General features: G+C 36.3%; 1 non-coding gene across 1 annotated transcript; it reads left to right on the forward strand.

Moving 5' to 3' along the window:
• Positions 1-10,770: 10,770 nt before the first annotated feature.
• Positions 10,771-10,938, forward strand: LOC134749158 (U1 spliceosomal RNA). The gene has a single exon (XR_010128466.1). It is a non-coding gene; the product is annotated as a U1 spliceosomal RNA (small nuclear RNA).
• Positions 10,939-14,864: the final 3,926 nt, after the last annotated feature.

Below are 14,864 nucleotides of genomic sequence, written 5' to 3' on the forward strand. Positions count from 1 at the left end.
TTACTCAACAGTTTTTGAACAATCAAGAGAGCCTTTACCAGCTGGTGTGGTGAAAAATATGTTTTCACATCACCAATTCGAAAAAGGGGTTTTTTGTCCCTGCTAGGAGGGATCAAAGTAACACTTTTCTGTTCTAGGACACTATTTTTGCACATTATTTTTTTAGCTTATATAATATTTTTAAACATCATAATTACCTCATAGGTGATGTGAAAAGCAGTATGTGTCACATGGTAGCAAAATTATTTCCATCTTGGGCGTAACACACTTGAATCACTCACTACGCACAGGATTCTACTTTAGAATCCCTCGTTACTCTCGGGATTCTATTATAGAATCCTTCGCTTCGTTTAGGATTCAATGTACGCCTTCGCCGTAAATATGTCATTTTGCTCCCTTGTAACACAATCTACTATTTCTACCTGTAGGGACCTAATACTTTGGCCAAAGCCCCACCTAGTTAAGATCGAGTTTACCAGTTTTCGTTTTTCATATTTAATTACAATATAAGAACCTTTTTAAAAGATATACTTAGGTACTCCGAAATAGTAAATATTGCGTTCGTTTTGGTGAAAATATTTACGCTACTAAAACATCTCCATGTATGGAGCTTTTGAAGGTTGTTAATATTATTTAACACACGGATAAAAGCGAAAAGTAAAGGCGGGATTCTACCAGTGTGCGGCACAAGCAAATTCAGTACAGAAATGCTCGGCGACACAATGCCGGAATCCTGCCTAAATAATGTATCTTCAATACCGAAATCACAATTTAATTACAAAACATAAATAAATACGAGTGTTTGGAACTAGCCCAAGTAATTCCATTTACCACTTCAAAAACACCGCTGTTACCTAATTCCCATTCCCGGAATTACGATAACTTTTTCAAATTTGAAATCCGAAAATCCAATTAAGCCGAAAGTAATTAAGCGAAGTAAATGAGCTGAGCGGAGAGAAGTCAGCATGTAACTTTCTGAATGTCATATCTCAGTGGTTTGCTATTGAAATATGGATCTTAAAACGGGTAAGTAAGGTACATTGTTTTGTAGTTTTTTGTGAGATAGGTGGTTGGGGAGGGAAAGAGAAATTGCAATTACTAGTTGAATGGACGGGCGCAATCAAACGGTCCTGTGCGTGATTATGGTGTATTCTACCGCGAAGGTTACAGGAGGCCCTTGACAGTGTACGCGTAGGCTTTTGAGGTTTCGTTGGGGGTTTAGAAACGGATGCTTTGGCTTAGGGCGGTTATTAACCCTTAAATGCATAGTGACCTGACCTAGGTACCAAAGTGACGTCAGCGACGTCATAATGACGTAATTATGGCGTCATAATGACGTCGCTGACATCATAATGACGTATAAATGCTGTTAGGGGATGGATGCAGCCTACACAACAAAACATCTAATTTTATACATTATTCGATAAAATCTATTTGTTCCTATACAGGGTGTCCCAGAAGTACCACGTCACAGTGACACCGGAGGTAGGTCAACTCAAGAGGAACCTAACCAGCCTAACATGACCCCAGTAAAAGTTGCACGGTTTTCAAGTTGTTACCGAAATAAAAACTAAAACCATGCAACTTTTACTGGGGGTCATGTTCGGCTGGGCGATATGCCTGCATTATTCCACGTAAAAAACAAAAAAAAGCTGGTTAGGTTTCTTTTCAGTTGACGTACCTCCCGTGTCACTGTGACGCGGTTGTTCTGGGACATCCTGTATATTATTTCCGTATGTATATTATTATTTAATCAGCTTTTTAATTTAAATTTACGCAATTTTTTTTTTTTATAAAATGTACATTCGTTTTAAGACAAAATATCGGAAAATTTAATAAAATCCAAAATTTGATTATTATTATGTGATTTCGGACGTTTTTTTCAGGGTTTGTAATTATTTTATATTTAAAAACTTTGTCATAGGTGTATCACAAATAGTGTACCTTTCTGATGGCAGTAAGATTTTTCATAATACCTACATATATATCTCTTACTGTAAATTATACACGGTGGCTAAAAAATAAGTGCAATCCCGTTGCCAGGGAGGTTTTGGGATTCTACTGAGCAATTTTTACTATGGGACCAACCCCGAAATCGCAAAAATAATTTGGCTTTTTCATACATTTTGGCTGGTCCATTTTCTATGGGAGGGTAAATTTTTTTTGGTCTCATAGTAAAAGTTGCTCAGTAATCAGTATAATCCCAAAACCCCCCTGGCAACGGGAATGCACTTATTTTTTAGCCACACTGTATATTTACATACATATGATATAGCCTATGCAACTTCTAACACTGATTTTTCAGTGAAACTAGATGTTGTAATTTTTTTACTCCTTTTCCCATAATCAGCAAACAGTTACGTAACACATATATTAATTTCAGGCAAAAAAAATCATGCATTTAAGGGTTATGAGGATACATTAGTGGTCATTTTTCCATACAAACGTTTAAATAAATGGTATTTGCTAAGCTATTTTTGCTATTTAAATCGTTTGTAAATGAAAAAAAATGGTTTTCTTTCCACTAGCATAAATATAAAATCGTCACAAAAAGCGTCCAAATAGATTAAATGCTTTCATCTTAATGAACAACCTCTATTTACTCATATTTTAATCTAAACCCCGCGCACTACGGCAGTAAAATTTCCATAAAACGGCGGGCAAACATCTTTTTTCCCCTGATCCAAGTCCTGGCGAAGATGAAACTCCGGCTCATAATGGTTTCTTAATGAGCCCCGAGAAAAGGTTCCGCAGAAACAATATTTACGCCCATTTATAATGAGGAACAAGGAGCGGTGAGTCCTGCGGCCTTTTTGCGATTCCGCCGCGCATATTTTATTTTAATGCCGACTGGAGGGCATGTTAATCTGAACTCATCTTGGAACTGCGAATTGAGAACCCGTTGCACCAACCGTTTTTTGCTTGTACAGAATGTAGAGTCCCGCTAAGCTAACTTTGTGCCGACTTGAACAGAACAAAGTAAGGGAGTGTCATTATACAAGTCATCAACACGAGCAAATTCATAACAGATGACTTCTGAGACCGCCTGCTGTTACCCTTTTATTAAAGGGTATATAATTAATGGTTTTTGTGTTCAAAGTTTCTCATATTTATGAAGGATTGAAGTAAAATAATATACCTATATACAAATAATAATATCTATTATTTGCTAAAATGTGTTTTTTCATTCCTCGCCTCGCCTGTACCTCTCTGGCTTTAACGTACCAGGAAATCGTTAGTCGAATAAATATTTTTTAATTACTTTTTTATTTTGTAAAGCGAAATAGCAGCCATCAATTGAAATAAATAATTATGAAAGCGATAATTAACTACAAAACGCTTTACGCTTTATTTAAGTACCTCATATTTACATTTACACCAAACGAGTGAGCCGTTTATGTATGTACCTACTTAGGAAATATATTTTTCATACTGTACCAGACTAGTGTCATATCATTGGTACCTACATACAAAGTACTGAAAGGGGTTATTAGGTAATTATTATTAGAGTGGTAAACCAATGTAATTTTTTTTTTAGAATTTTTAAATGCATTTTAGGGGTCGCTACCGCACTTTGAAAATTTGGACCCTCCATACAAGATGTTTTTTTTTTTCGATTTATGCATTAAGCGGGTGCCCCGTAGAAACATATAACTTCGACGAAATAAGGACCGCCCTAGTATTAATAACATGCTAAAAAGGTGTCGATATGGTGATTATAATCGCGTATACTATCGATTGACCTACTTCTTTAGTCCCCCGAGATTTGTGCCTCGTAGGCTCTTATGTCGTTTTATATAACACGCCATAAACTTTGGCGTTTTAATAAATAATAGTCTTTAGTCTCCCTTCGCAGTAGGTATTTGGAAACGGGAAACAGAGGATCGAATTGTAATAGTACATTACTACAGAGGCTGGGAAGTAAGGAGTTGCCAGCCGAATGCATTATAGACAGATAGTTATGAGGCCGACAACCCCTTTTGCACGCTGATGTATTTATAGTGTTTTCTCAAAAAATGCAATGAAATAAATAAATAAATCTCCACGAAATCAAAGTTATTTCGAGAGAAACTAAAAGTAAACGACACAAAATATAATTATGCCTATCTTAATCACACGTATATTTACATATGTAGTTTTTCAATTTCTTACACGTAGGTACATATATATTTATGTATACAGGATGACCTTAGCCATTGGACAAACCCCGAAATCCCACGTAGGATTACTTAAAAGATAAAAAAATGATTTTTCAAATAAAAGTTATTTCCAATAATCGACAACAAAAAGAAACATACTGTATTAATCATTGGCAGTGTTTTTGACAATTTGTTCGAAAATGTGCGGCAATGATGACATTTGTCAAAAGTCAAAATCTTATCAAAGATAGATATAACTCCGTAATAGATGGATACAGTCTAAGGAAAAAACGTGCCTCGAAAATCACGAAAATTTGATTCTCGATCAGATGGCGCCACTAGTTTTGACCTACACTCGTATAGAGGGCGTTGACTGTTTCGTTTGTTATTTATAATTTTAACGCATACCAGTGAAAGAACATGGGTCAAAATCATATAAAAATAATTAATGCAAATAAAAAAATCATTTATCCATATTTAAATACATTTTATCGTATTTTTATAAATATTTATTTTTAGTTTTAAAGTGTGTCGACAGATGGCAGTGAATTTACTGGGGTTACAAAATTTACTATGACAGTGCCGCTCTAGTATAAGTTACTCTATGATCTTATTAATGTCATAAATAAAATAAAACCGGCCAAGTGCGAGTCGGACTCGCGCACCGAGGGTTCCGTACATTACATAATTTTAACAATGTATTTTTTATGTGAAACGTGAGTGAAAGGTAAATTGCGGTTTACGATTTATGACGCATTAAAAAAAAAACTATTTACTAGATCTCGTTCAAACCAATTTTTGGTGGAAGTTTGCATGGTAATGTACATCATATATTTTTTTCAGTTTTATCATTCTCTTATTTTAGAAGTTACAGGACACACACACACACACACACACACACACACACATTTTAATTCATAATTCATTTATTGCTTATTATCATGTGGTACAAAACAGATGTTACATTAGGGTACGTTCACACATGAACCCTGTTAGGGCACAACAAGTATTTCTTAAAACTAAACTATAACTAGGTACATAAATTAAAATTACCACTTTGGAAGTGTCTCTCGCGCAAACTATTCAGTTTAGAAAAAAATGATATTAGAAACCTCAATATCATTTTTGAAGACCTATCCATAGATACCCCACACGTATGGGTTAGATAATTTTTTTTTTGAGTTCCAGTTCCAAGTATGGGGAACCCCAAAAATTTATTGTTTTTTTTTTCTATTTTTGTGTGAAAATCTTAATGCGGTTCACAGAATACATCTACTTACCAAGTTTCAACAGTAGTATAGTTCTTATAGTTTCAGAGAAAAGAATCTATAAGAGTTCCGTTTTTTGCCATTTGGCTACGGAACCCTAAATAATCAATAAGGTCGAAGAACGTTTCATACTATTTAATACCTCAGGAGCTACTATTAACATATACAGGCTGCTCCAAAGTAAAAAATCGTAATTAGTTAATTTCTTCGTAATCACTACACCGGTTGTTATGGTCCTTTGTATGACTCCAATGGCTAAGGACAGCCTGTATACATTTGATTTTTCTGTCTGTCGGACTGTCGTTTTAGCCACATAACTAAGTTTACATAGTTTTTATGTTGATATTAAAACCGGCCAAGTGCGAGTCGGACTCGCGCACCGAGGGTTCCGTACTTTTTAGTATTTGTTGTTATAGCGGCAACAGAAATACATCATATGTGAATATTTCAACTGTCTAGCTATCACGGTTCATGAGATACAGCCTGGTGACAGACGGACAGCGAAGTCTTAGTAATAGGGTCCCGTTTTTACCCTTTGGGTACGGAACCCTAATAACAGATTATGACATCGCATTGTATACTTCTTAATTTAATTAATATTGTTTTGACATGCCTTTGCTTTGCATGAACTAGCTTAGCTTTAAATCATATTAATTATTTTCATTTTCGCTAGAATTGTAAGTACCTAATGTACCTATCTGTTAGCATTTTGTGCCATCACACTAACATCTTTTGTAATGCACATGACATGTAATGTTGAATAAATATAAATAAATATTATGCTTCACACACATCGTTGCCTTAAGCATAGATATAATTCCTACAGTATTGACGATTTTATAGTTACACTCAGTTCTTTAAAATATGGTACAAAAACTTTCTGATAAACTATGAGCAATTTTTCTTACTTATATTCTCCGAGATATAGACCGTGACTGAAGATAGCGAGTGGATGTCAGTGAGTTCTTAGTTTATCAATTTATAAAATTGGCTTAAGCATCCATACACGTCTCCTTTGATTTGGCGGCAGCAAGTTATTTGAAGTCAATTCTGCTTCCGCTCTCAATTTCGTAGGAGTACAATTAATATTCATCACTTTTAAGTAAAAATGCCCTTAATATTGATGCTGCCTGTAGGTACTCTAGCTTAACAGGTACTCTAGGTAAAAGCATATTTCAAAATTTATTCCCGCTAACTTGCCGCATTTACATTAACCGATTAAAGTTAACTCCGAGTATTACGAGCTCCGAAATTTTACAGTAATAAAGCAATAAAGGGTTTCAAATAATGGTTAATGAACTCCAAGTTTGTTTGCCTAATGTCGAAGTTAGTCAATGGCATACGCCGAGTGTCGGCGCCGAGTAACAACTTACAACTTTGCCACTTAACGTGGGGATCGAAGACTAGGCAATAGTAAGGACTGGTTAATTTTGCTTGTCTGCTAATGGGATGGCAACTGTCGAAGATTTTTATAGATGGCATAGAACAAAACTAGAGACAGGTAAAACGTATGCTGATTTTGCCTGTCTCTAGTTTTGTTCTATGAGATTTGGCTTAAAGGGCCATAAAAATACCAAAAGCAAGAGTTTGACTTTTGAAATAACTACAAAAAAGTAGTAGATATCTATAGGTACACTACACGGTATAACTACTATTATGGGGTAATATCTTTGAGACAATGAGGGAAAGGGTAAACATTTACCAAACAGACATGTAAGTCTCTGCAGTAGGCCTAGCACATGATTGGAGCGACAGTGTCTTTTACTAACTGCATGAATTGAAGGGGGACGGGTAGTCTATCTCGCGGCGAGATACTGTCGCGCCAATTATGTGCTAGCCCGGCTGGCCAGGGTTCACTTCATCAAGAAAAATCATGAGGTTCATTTTTGTCTTTATTTTAGATATCAAGGATTACCATATAGGATTATTGTGGTCACTCACTAATAATTAAGTGGTCTGAGCTATTAGGTTTGCATAGCGCTACATATTTTTACAAGTTTTTTATTAATGTGTAATTAAGTGTTTCTTAAATATTAATTTCATGCAGTGTACAAATAACTTGTTACACACCTCCACCCCCGTTGTGATTATGTAGGTATTATATTTTACCTTGCCCTCCCCATAAACAAGTGACACGCTAATTCCGATCTCGAATTAGTCTTGGGATATGTACTATTTTTTGCTTGTCTCTGGTGTAAACGGATACCAGCCCTTTGCGTATTTCTAAAAACACTCTACGCAAATACCTCGCTATGACACTTTGAGTGGAACTTGTGAGTTATCAGAGAACGGAATTTCTGGGTTAAACTTGATATTAAGGGTTAAACGTTTCTGTTGAGGTTTCATACAATCTTTTTCTCGAGAAACGTAATTAAAAGTAGTTACAAATATAATGTGCAGGATGCTTTCATTGCGCAGAAAAGAGCTATTAGAATAATAACAAGGGTACCACAGGAGGCTCCATGTAAACCTTACTTTTTAGACATACTGGTTATAGTTACTCACAGACTTGGTTAAACATCTGCGCATGATTGAAACTACAGAACAGAGGGATAGACGTATAGCTTCTAGACGTAGAGATTTACCTCAGAACGTGAGTACCAAACTTAAAGTAGTTAAGCACGCGGTAAGTCACCAGGCTATTGGACTATTAATTACCTTTTAATAAGTTACCTGTTCAGTTAAGGTCACACACCAATAGCCTCATTTTCAAAAATAAGTCTTTCTTGCTAAAGAAGTGCTTATTCGGTAGAGGAATTAGTGAATGAACGAAATTCTGACATACATATAAAATTATAATTCAGTGTTATTAATTTCTAAATTTACAATTTGAGATCCTACATTATTATTTGTAATTCAATCCTAATTATGTTTTTATTTTAATAATAGTTGCATGTTTGTTTGTTTGTTGTTGTTGTTCATGAAGTTAGTAATTTATAATATAATTCAAACACAATGTAAAATTGTTTTATGAATAAGTAAATAATAATAACAAAACTAACTAAACTTATCAAATGGATTACCCTTAATACTCAATATATACTTATAGCACATGTTGTATAGCCACCATTACGATAGACCCTTTAAACCCTTCTTTTCAATCGACAGAAATACGCAGGTAGCGATTAAATTAGGCAAGGGACGATTTGGTGAAAATTCCTAGTTGCTATCCTTTCAGGAAAGGCCATATTTTACCTAGTGCCGGGGGCCATTAATGAAATCCGAGATGTTCAATAGCAGTATGAAATGTACGAACCATTGGATATAGGTACCTATACCACGTATTATGTGGTATAGCGAGGAGTGGGGAGAGAAATACAGTGCGATGGCAATTCTATCTAGTGTAGTCTCAATTTAAAAAGTGCATACATATCTACAGATTCGTAGCCAAAAGAAAAGAAATCCGAATTTTATCATCATCGCCAGCTTAAGGATGACTCATGTTAGACCGGGCCGTGTCTATGCCGTTTTCTATGGAAAGCATCACGTGATCACATATCATGACACATTCACATCCCACAGCAATGTAAGTACAGTTGTACACCTTCCTCATACTGTGTCCCACAGGTGCAAGGGCTACTCATTGCAGGTACAAGAAGGTTTATTCTACATAGCTACAGTCCATATGTTAAGTCCAATGTAAATTAGAGCAGCCAGCCAGACACACCTTTGTCTGTCAAAATGTAACTAAAGATTTGTCAGAGCAATATACATTAAAAATTTGTTACGAGTAAGGTAAGATGATAAGATACCCAAGTTTTAGTTTTCTGTGATTTTTTATAATATATTCGTTTTCTTCTTCTTCTTCAGGTACAAACATTTCTTTCACCGAACAGTAATTGTTAAAAAATATAGAATATTATTTGGTATATACCTACCAGTCCCAAAAAACTCCTTTAGTTCGTCGCCTGCTGTTTTTGACTCAGTTTTAACCCTCAATTTTCGATTACGTAAGTTTGAAACTATCGATTGTATGCGTGCTTTCTGGTCGGCATCCTATACCTCGTATAATAATTCATAGAGCTTGATTTATTATTATATAACCTCGCAGGTACATCAAGCCCGATTTAACCACAAATGAAATCAGGTAGTTAATGCATTTTTAACGGCTAACAATTAAAACGGGAAAGTGCTGTTGGATCGGTAAGTATTGTTTTAAAATGGCCACCATTTGGCTTTTTATGGCGGTTTAGTGCGTAGGTACAGCTGTTGGACCTAGACTTTAATGATTACATACCAGTGTATTTAGTCGCCATATATACCTAAGCGATGTTTTTAATTATCAAACCGGCAAACTTTTAAAATCTGAAATTGTTTTAATATTCATTGATTTTGGCAGTTCATATTGTTAAAACTGTATGAATATATGGTTTTTATCGCCATCCCTTTCGTCATGGCCTCCAATATGGCCAGCACCTAATGCTATTTGCTCTGTCTATTAAATTTAATCATAAGCCGAAAGGCGTTTCGTGGCACTTTATCCTTTCTACGTTTTTTCTTATATGTAAATTGACTCATTTGTGTTTACGAATAAAAATATATCTATTGTATTGTATTCTTATATTAAATGAATGTGTACCTACCTTTTTTTTGACGCAGTGGGAATACACTTACGTACTTTACCCTGGGCCACAGGAAGGCCTTTCGTAAGGGGGTGTGTGGGACTCGCCGCTCCTTTTCCCTCTCCTGGGGAGGAATATGTCCATCTCCATTCCACATCAGTTGAATGTCGTACGACGCATGCAGGAATTCCAAATTGCAGCAATAACATTGTATTACGCGAGGAGTGGGAAACAATTGGGTACTTGCACAGGTTAGTTATTCCAATCGTTCACTATACATGAGTGAGAAAGTTCATACTTTTTCATTTCAAACTTTCGCATTTTGAACACACATTCAATCATTTTTTTCTGCTCTTCGGCCGGAAAGCGCCAACTTTCGGCCCGCTGCGCTCAACGAATTTTTACTATTACGTCGAATAGAATACTAATAATAGTATACACACTTCGAGCAGTAAATAAGAAAGCCTCAGGTCACATGTACAGTGCGCAGTGCGACATGAATAAGTAGAAATTTAATGAAATAGAACTAAAGAATTTCCATACTTACAAAATTGTTGCAAATTAAGCATTTTACGTCCAAAATGTGAAGTTACGAAAAAAGTGGTTATTTTATTTATTTAATCTTTATTGTACAATACATGAAGGTACAAATGGCGGACTTAATGCCTTAAGGTATTAATACTCTACCAGTCAACCAATGGGTTGACTGGTTATCTATTTATCTCGCACTGTATTGTCGGCGGAGGCGTAGCGACATGTCTTACTTAACAACCCTTCGAACAATAGTACACGAACAATAGTATACTTACCTGGCATAGGGGATACCGTGATCAAGAAGGCGGTTCCCCCAGGGCGAGACTCTTCCATTGCACTGGGGTTGGGTTGGGTTAACCCTTGCGATTATCCCTAATGTGGATAACTCGGATGTTTAATTTTTGGTAGGTTGGTTTTTTCTTTAATATATGACATCTATTACAGTTTTTAATTTATATATAGTAGTGTGACTACTTAAAAAACACAAATCAAAATATTTAATAAAATAATTTATTTGTTCCCAAACTTGTTCTTAGTACACGAATGCTTCATCGAGAAAACAGCAGTTGATTTTAGTTTCAGCAGTTAAAAGCAGATGGGCTCTATTTTCTACGGTTGAAAAAAAAAAGGAAAAATACGCCCATGTACCTACGGATTTTTCCGCAGACGGATTTGGCCGCATTGACCTTATGTAGTTGTACTATACTTTTTTTTCATACACATCGTTGGCCTGTTACACCATCTCTATTTTGACATTGTTACATCCTTCGCCTAATACTGGTACTTTCTTGGATCCGGCCTCCCTTAGACTGGCGACTGGTTTGCGACTCGGGGTTTCGGTGTGTACGCCACACATATGCTCTTGTGGCACGGACGTGGACCGACTGGGACACCATGGATTATCTTGTCAAAAAAGTGCCGGCCGTTTTTCAAGACATGCGTCGCTTAATGACATAATCCGTCGGTCTCTTGCCACCATCAATGTACCCGCTCTTCTTGAGCCGACTGGCATTATCAGAGATGATGGCAAGAGGCCCGATGGGATGTCCTTGGTTCCTTGGAGCTTGGGACGGATGTTGGTGTGGGATGCTACCTGCGTAGACACACTGGCACCGTCCCACCTCCAACGGACTAATGTAAAAGCGGGCGGAGCGGCGGAAAGCGCCGAAATTTTAAAACGTAATAAATATAAGAGCCTCGGTAGAGAGTATCATTTCGTTCCATTTGGAGTTGAAACTCTAGGTCCATGGGGTCCCAGCGCGCATAAGTTGTTTGCAGAAATCGCGAAGCGTCTGGTTGACGTAACTGGTGACCGAAGAGCTGGCGGCTTTCTCGCACAACGTATCAGCATTGCGATACAGCGGGGAAATGCCGCCAGCATCCTTGGTACAATGCCTCAAGGGCCTATTTTAGATTTAAGCTAGTTATTAATTTCGTTTACGTAGTACCACTGTATATATCTTGTATGTAAATAAATGTGTTTCTTTTTTGACATTTTGCTGGGGCATCAGTTATCTGCGAACAAGATCAGTGTGAAAACGTCGAAAATAATGGTAAACGAAATAAATCAAAAGATCCGCTAAAAATTATGATTTTATGTGAGAAGGTAAATCTGTCTAATAATGTTAAGGTATGTTCTAGTTTTTGGAATGCGGCTCAATTAAAAGGCGCGTTGGTGACCTAGCGGTATAAGATGCGTTGGTGGACTTTTATTATGGATTACGTTGCCAAGAGGACCCCAGGCGAACCGAAAAATGTCGGAACATTGTTAGGAAGCTGATGAAAATTGTATTGTAACAATTTTTGTGTGTGTCATGTTATTAAAATATCTTAAGGTCACATTACTATGGTTTTGTCCGCAAACTCGGCTAACTGAAGCACATGCAATGGAATCACTCGGCTCTTGTTGTGCGCAAATTCAGACATAAATTAGCAGCTTTCACGTAGTAATGCCATTCGGCATTCGTACCTATTTGAATAAATTGTGGGAATATTTATCGGTTAAGTGTGATGTATTTTATAGCCATGAGGTGAAAGGCGCTTTATGTCCTTTATGATCGTATTATATACCTACCGATCGTATAATAAAGATACCCATTTTATATTGTACATAATGGTAAGGTTTTTAGACAGTATACTTCGTTTTTTTAGTATTAGAAAAAAGGTAAATAATCTTGACGTGTCTTTACATTGAAAAACATTTTTGAATAATAAGTAACAGCAAATATGTAACAATAGGGTATTCCTGAAATTTTTATTAATGATATCAGTCGATCAGGTTTGTTTTGAGGATCAAATGTCTGTATGGGTCTCATTGTCCCAAAAGTGTACAAAAGTCACAATGACATGAGGTATATCTAGGTAAAGACCTAGATATACCTCATCTCATTGTATGTGCAGTTTAATTTGCAATGTAATTACATAATTAGTTTATATTGCTCTAGTATATAGAACAAACGAAATAAAACAAAAACAAGTTTTGTATGAAAAACTTAAATTAGCTTTATTTTTTTTACTATTGTATCTGAACCTACATAAACTAATTATATAGACCTAGATATACCTTATCCTATTGTAAGTATAAAGTTTCAGAGCAATCTAGCTAGTCGTTTTAAAATGAGAGCGTAACTACGTTTGTATAGAGAACCGAGCTTGCCGGGGACTCTTAAAGAGTTTTTCAACAAAAATACACGTCTATAATGTTTACCATTTTTATAGCAAAAAAAAACGATATAGTAGTTCGTCCCAATTGAGGCCTGGTGATTTAAAAAAAAAACAAGTGGAATAAGTAGTAAAATGCATTGAACTATTATAACTACATATTAGTAATAATAACTCTATGGTAAAATGTTGTTTCTTCATACATATATTTCTTTTGTTTTCAATAATATTTAATTTATATTATAAATTTTTTTGTGAGAAAATGGTAACTGTTTTATTCATTAGATAGGTAGGCACAGCCCGACAGACTAACAGCGGAGGGGTAACAGATACCGTTGGAAGATTTTTTTTATAATTTGGACCACTTTTTTCTGTATAATTACTCAATGGTAACATGAAAAATGGAAAGCAAGGCGAACTGAAAACTCCCATTTTTTATCAGTTAAAGCTTTTGTTTCCAGCGAACACCGGATTTTTTTTGTCCCCAACACCGGATATGTCCGGGTTCGCGGAATCTGCTGAACATTATTTTCACTCAGCGAAATGAAAAATCCTTAGGTACTTTTGAGTTTCGTGTGAATTCAAGGTGTTATCAAAGAACTGAATATTCAAAGCGAGTTTCATGAAATCTACTTACGTATTTTGCAATTGAAATGTCTGTGACACAAAAATGTTCCGTACTATACGCCTTTTTATGATGATAGGAATACTTTGAAAGTAGGGGACAGTGGGTCAAGATGGGGTAGGGGGTAAACCGGGCTTCAATGTCCAAAAGGATTTTCACACCTGACGGCGCCGTTCTACTATTACCATTTATATATTATACACAGACCATTAGACAGCAACGTGCGTGTTTTAGAAACGAGAACACGCATTGTCTTTGTCTGTGTTAAATACGTCAAACATACCTACTAATCTAAAACTTGTTTATAAAAAACGTGATTCTGATTAAAAAGGAAAAAAAACTTAATAAAATTGATATTGTCAAATTCAAAATCACCTCACGCCAAAGGAGCAAAGCTCATCCTCACTTCTTAGATACATGGTACACCAAGAACAAGCGGGCATCTCGCTCGTTTCTTCCCAGAACGTGCAGAATGTGGAATGAGTTGCCTCCTGAGGTATTTCCTTTGCGCTACGACATGGGATTCTTCAAGAAGCGGGTATTTAGGGTTCTCAAGGGTCGGCAATGCTTAAGTGGCTCCTGTGATGTTGCTTATGTCCATGGGCGACGATGACTGCTTCCCATCAGGCGGCTCGTCTGCTCGTTTGCTATCACATAAAAAAATTATAGATCCGACAATTATAATGCATTTTCAAAATATGCAGAAAAAATGTTACGGTAATTTCATGCCACACCTTGTTGTTTTGCTCTCTGTGATCAGTAAACCAGGAATTGTTCGTTAATTGTTTAAGCGCTAATTGCACCATCCCACTAACCCGGGGTTAACCCGTTAAACCGTTAGCCCAGTGTCAAATTGTACTAGTAACCATCTCCAGGTTTAATCGGTTAACCCCGGGTTAGTGGGATGGTGCAAGTGGCGCTGAAATAGAGAACAGTGATTAACAACTGGATTCGGAACACACTTAAGTTTTCATGCCATGTGCTAGGTGAGTTAAGTACGTCAAGTATGGAACTTATAGGGATATGCATGCATTCCTTTTACCAAGTTTATGCAAAGTTAGTGCGGTCAGAATCT

Source organism: Cydia strobilella, chromosome 17 (assembly GCF_947568885.1).
Source record: "Cydia strobilella chromosome 17, ilCydStro3.1, whole genome shotgun sequence".
NCBI lineage: Eukaryota > Metazoa > Arthropoda > Insecta > Lepidoptera > Tortricidae > Cydia > Cydia strobilella.